We start from the raw sequence: 5,915 nt of genomic DNA, 5'->3' as shown, positions 1-5,915 counted from the left end.
ATTACGGGCTTGACCAACTTTCTGTTTGTTATTTTGTACCAGTCTGTCTAGTCACACGAGACACCCATTCTCATTAATACTCATAACCCCACAACATATTCAATTTCCACCTAATGTTACTAATAATATTAATATTATTCAAACCCTCTATAAACCTCATTTCACCTGTCTCAATTCATTTGTTGTTTTGGTCTCTTTTGTTTATTATCTATAGAGATGATCGATCATGGGAACAGCTTTAATGTATACGAAACGAACCCGTTCGTTTCGTCATCCCAAAACCGTCTCCCTGGCCTCCCGGATTCGAGGAAAAGATCTCGAGATTCGTGCTCGTTCGATGATCCGTCGGTTTTATCGTTTCCCAATAATAATAATAATCAGTTGGTTTATACAGATGAAATCAATAACCGGAATGGAATGTTCACGTTTCTTGATCATGATATCTCCATGCAGATCTATCAACAGCAACTTGAAATCGATCGGTTCATTTCTCAACATGTATGGATAATGAATCTCTAGTTTATTCATGGATGGGCATTTTTTTACTGAATATGGTACCGTATCAAACAGTTACCGATATTTGTTTTCTTGTGCTTTTGGCATCCGTGCCATTCAGGTTTTGGTGTTTTTAACACTACTACTACCAAACTTAATAAAAATATGTTTATGTGGTTTTTACTTATTATTAGTCTGTGTATGTTTTTTCTTGTTTTCGGTACGTATCGGTGCCATTTAGTTTTCTTATTTTCAATGGTACTTGTACCGAAAAAAATTGTATATGTGGTTTTACTAATTTTTGATATGGGTATTTTTTGGTACGGGGGTATTCGTTTTTTCATGTTTTCGTATAGGATTACAAATTTACAAGAACGTTGATATATATGATGTTCTTATTAGATTCAAATTGTTTGTATACAGATGGAGAAGATGAGATCAGACATTGAATTAATTCAACGAACAAACTCGCCGCGACTGATCGCAGTCGCAGAGGAAGGAATAAAGCGACTGCGATCAAAAGACGACGAAATAACCAACATCCGAAGATTAAACTACGCATTATCAGAAAAGGTAAAGTCACTCACATTAGACAACCAAATCTGGCAACAACAAGCTCAATCAAACGAAGCAACCGTAACCGTTCTCCGACATAACCTCCAACAGATTCTAGCACAGACTGTTGATGACGTGGAATCTTGTTGCGGGAGTAATACTAATAACAACGTTGAACAACGGCGTATGTTAGCGAATGGAGGTAATGATGGAGAGCTGGCGTACGGTAGAAATGGTGGGGACAATAGTGGCAGGAGGGGGGTGGTGCAGAAATTGTGGGAAAGGTGAGTTGTGTGTATTGTTGTTGCCTTGCAGACATCTGTGTGTCTGTACTATGTGTGAATCCTCAATCAATGTCTGTCCTATCTGTAAATCCACAAAAAATGCCAGTTGTGCATGTTAATATGAACGCATTTTGATACAACACTATTATCTTTTTCTGTCCAGTTTTGTTTTTATTGTTTTAACGTGTTTTAGTATCTTTATTGTGTTAGTAAGTTAGGGTCGTTTTAACTTTCTTACCTAAATAGTAATTTGCGAAACCTACCTAGGTGATTTTACTACTATTGATAATGTTTGACTCTCAGTTAACAAAAGATAGTTGAGTTTCGAACTATGCATGCGACATAAATCGTCAAGGGATAACACCATTGTTCTAGGTCTGGAACTCAAGTAAGGTGGATTGTATAAGTGTGGTAAGCCTTTCAAAGTTAATCGACAATCAGTTGCACTAAAGCAGTTAAAAAAAAGATGTTCTTACCGTCTCATATAAATATTTAAGAATGTAGTGCATCTAGTTATGAGCTGACAATCATGACACATAGTTTTAATGAACCAAAGAATCGGTGAAAGAGCATAATACGTGTTTTTGCTCATTGTGCAGTTTTGGAGACCGGATTAACTCCTGGAAACCTTAGAAGCCCAATATAGTTCCAATTCACAATATAACATGTTAATTTTATTTGTTAATCATATTCTCTCTTCACGTCACATATTATTTTTAAAAATCTCTATTTCACATTTACTCTTGATTTTATCTAACTTTTTACCCTATTATGACGCTTGATGTTTATCCTTACTAAATTAGTGATAGTTGAGTCTCACAAAGTGAGCCATAGACGAATTTTATGTGTTTTGTGTTCGCCGTTATAAACAAAAAATATGATAATGGATTTATCACATACAATTAGAGTCTGTTATATAAATTTAATTTGGACTTAATTAAAAATTAATTTTGGTATCATGAACCTAATATTATTCCCACCCATCTTGATACAAGTATTTATTAGTTAGTTTCAATTACAAGAAAAAGTCTAGCATTAATAACCGCAATTAGTGAGTAGTTTGATCCGTTGCACGTCTTTTTTCAGTCAGCTCGCTTGCCAAATTATATTAAAAGAAGGTAGCATCAGTTTTGCATTTGTTGTTACGTTTCCATGTTATCTACTACTCTAATCAAATAATATCACTAAGTGTCACTTATCACCCTCTCAACCATCCTTACTTTTTTAAATTCATTTTGTTGTTTGGATCCCATGTGGGTCATTACCTAACCCAAAATAGCTTTATTTTTATGTATGTATAAAGCAAATTTTTATGTATGTATAAAGCAAATGTGTTAATGTTTATTTATTTATTTCTTTTTTTTTCCTTTTTATATTTTATCGTAATAAAATGAAACAATTTTGCTATAAAAAAAGAACATGCCAAATGTATAGAAGTGGTCGGAAGATTGGCTTTATTATTATTTTTTAGTATTTTCAGGAATATAAAATAAAAGACAATTAAAATACTTTCTTCCTTTAAAATTTTCATTATATACATTGACTACATACTCATAAATTTGTTTATCTATATACTAACCATTTAAATTTATTCTTTTGGTTTATTTTGGAAAGCTAGAATTATGAAATTCTTTTCTTAGCTATCATATATATAACTAACTTTTATTTTCTGTAATATGGGGTTGTTTTATATTATTCATTTCTAATATTAATATATTTTTTTGGATTTTAATACTATTTATTGTAAGGAAGTTATTAATATACTTAGGATTTTATGATGAAATAGTTTACAAATAAATGAGATATTATAACCCGGTTAAAAGTTATATGGGTTTGGTGAGACCCATGACCCGTTTTTTTACTATAAAATTGTTTCTTAATTATAAATAATATCTTAAAAAACGGATACTAATTTTTAATATATCTCTATTTTAGAGGATTTTTCATATCAAATATTTAATGTGATTAATTTTTAATATAATGAGATGTTATAATCTGTTTAAAAGGCTATCTAGGTTTGGTGATACCCATACCCGTGAATTCGGTTTGAATGCATGAGAAACATTCATTTACAAATAAAACAATCTGATGGCTTGAGAAAATTTAAGTAGGTTTCGCTTATATATATTTAAGATTAAGATTTAATACATAATCTTGTTTTATTATTTATGGTTGGCTTGTACTTGACAGAACCCGTGTTTTCACACGAACATCTATACGTCGCTTTGTCAAGATTTACAGTAGTCATTGACTAAAAATTTTGATTATTGATAAACTAGGTATATTGACCAACACAACCGCAAACGTAGTTACAAGGAAAATTTTTCTTATTAGTAAATATTTACGTAATGTTTATTTAGTGATTCCTCTAATTTTAATATAAATTGTAATTTCATTAACAATATATGATAATTGTGTTGTCGTATTTTGATTAGTGTTCAAATTTTAAAATTTTTAGCAATTCCCCGTGTAATACACAGGACTCAAACTAGTATTAAATACATATTAAAGTTTGCTTGTATTTAGTCTTTCCTTTTATCTCTCTACATTTAAATTGATTTTCTAGTTATTATTTTTTTAAATCTTATTTTGTGAGCTTGAAGAGCAAAAGTACTAAAATTATATATTTCAAAATAATGTAGTTTCTTTAGATATAGGTGTGCCCGGTACAAAATTAATTTTTATTAAAGAGCACATAACTATTTATATCGTATTATTGGTCCGATTCATGTGGGATAATTTCATGAATCCGACACTATTTAGAGTGTGTAATTCTTAATGTCTTCAACATAGGTATTACATGACACCTCATAGCGTAGTTTGAAGTGGATGATATATATGGTTACGTTATATACTTGTATTTGTGTTGTCTTGTCTTGTTTTTATGTTTAATTGATTGTTTTAGATTATCTAAGTAAATGCAAAATGACGTATTGTATTGTGTTTTGTTTTGTTTTGTTTTGATGAGATGTTCTTGTATTGTTTTTAGGTTTTGACATTTAAGGGTGCTATCAGGCATGTGGACGAGTCTCTGATCTTTTGGTTTTACTATGCATGCTTATATAAATGCTGAGTGGGCTAGTTGTTCTGTTGTTGTTCACATGATTGTTGATCTATTCAAGATATTTTGTGTTTTATTTTACACAACCCTCATCACTTAAGGCTTAAAACAACATTAGTTGCTAGTTTTGGTACAACTGTCGTGCTCTTGCTCACACCATTACTAAAGATTCAATGAATTACATCTTTTACATGAGCACGTATCCCTCTTTCTAGTCCATCAACAAATGGGTGTGACAACATTGATGCTACATATTTTAGGATTAATTCAGTGTTTTGTCAACGTAAGAAATGTCTGAGAGTTCAGTATGTTCCGACTGCTTATCAAATTGTTGAGCTCTTCACCAAAGAGTTATTTTCCATGCGTTTTGATATTTTTCACTCCAAGCTACATGTTACAAACATCTAAACTTGAGGGTCATATTAGATTTTCTTAGCATATCATTTTTTATATATTTTTTTGTTATGATTTAGTTACTATAGTTGGTCACTTAAAACACCTTTATGATTTTATGTATAATAAATCACAAACATAATACATAAAGAGTGTTCTCTATTTTTATTTCTTTGAAGAAACTCTTCATGGGGTTCTGAGTCTGACCAACCACGGTTCTATGTTCGTTCGGTCCAAACCAAAAACAAATAGTAGCAAAATGAAAGAGAGACATTACATGGTTACATGATTCTTAACTTAAATCACTTCCATATTTAACAATATATAGGTGTATGGAGGTGTGTATGCCTATACTTTTTTTTTTTTTTTTTTTTTTTTTTTTTTTTGAACATACAAGCTTTCCTCCTACTATTTACATTATACCGCCAATGCCAGGAATCGAACCCTGGACCTCTCACCAAAAGGCCAAAGCCTTTACCATCCCACCAAAGTGGTGATGGCACTTTTATTGTTTTACTCATGTTGAATAATATAGGTACAGGAAATCCCCTATAGCATAGTTTGAAGTGGGCATGGCAATGTTAAATTAGTGTTTTGTTTTTATGTTTAGTTAATTGTTCTAGTCTTCCAGGTTCTCTAAGTAATTGCATGATGTTGTGTTGTCTTTTGGTTTTTTTTAATGAGCTGTTCTTAGTATTGGTTTTGATGTTTTGGTCCTAAAGGCCTTGATTGGTGTTTGAAAACTATTTCCTTTTGGATTTCTCTATTGATGATGTGATCGAGTTCTATTATTTGAGTTAACATTGTAATCCTACAAATTTTGGCATTTTATTTGTTTTGGTTCTAGTCTTTTGTCACTTTCTAATGAATATATAGGTTACACCTAATCACACTTATCTAGTTTGTTTGATTTGATTAAATTAAATATTTTTTAAGACTGATAATCAAACGAGTAAATAATATATAAAAAATGTGTTAACAATAAAATAACCTCAATCTGTGGGAGGGTACCCCATTAGGTGCAAATTATTATTTTGAAGCAAAGGCATGCCTTTAGATAGAGAACTAACAAGTTATTATTATTTTGTTTTTGTTGACCAGGTTTTGTTTTTCCGTCAAGAGATACC

At 31.1% G+C, this 5,915-nt stretch overlaps 1 pseudogene across 1 annotated transcript; it reads left to right on the top strand.

The window, feature by feature from the left end:
• Window positions 1–216: 216 nt before the first annotated feature.
• LOC143559667 (putative BOI-related E3 ubiquitin-protein ligase 3 pseudogene) lies at window positions 217–1,469 on the top strand (annotated as a pseudogene). Its single transcript, XR_013139981.1, has 3 exons — window positions 217–498; window positions 919–1,276; window positions 1,308–1,469. The product of XR_013139981.1 is annotated as a putative BOI-related E3 ubiquitin-protein ligase 3 pseudogene (transcript).
• The last annotated feature ends 4,446 nt before the right edge of the window (window positions 1,470–5,915 follow it).

This window comes from Bidens hawaiensis, unplaced genomic scaffold (genome assembly GCF_021521415.1).
Source record: "Bidens hawaiensis isolate Kalapana, Puna unplaced genomic scaffold, B.hawaiensis_p1.1 tig00020018_1, whole genome shotgun sequence".
Taxonomy (NCBI): domain Eukaryota; kingdom Viridiplantae; phylum Streptophyta; class Magnoliopsida; order Asterales; family Asteraceae; genus Bidens; species Bidens hawaiensis.
Note: the sequence above shows the minus strand (reverse complement) of the source record. Positions and strands in the feature narration are given on the sequence as shown.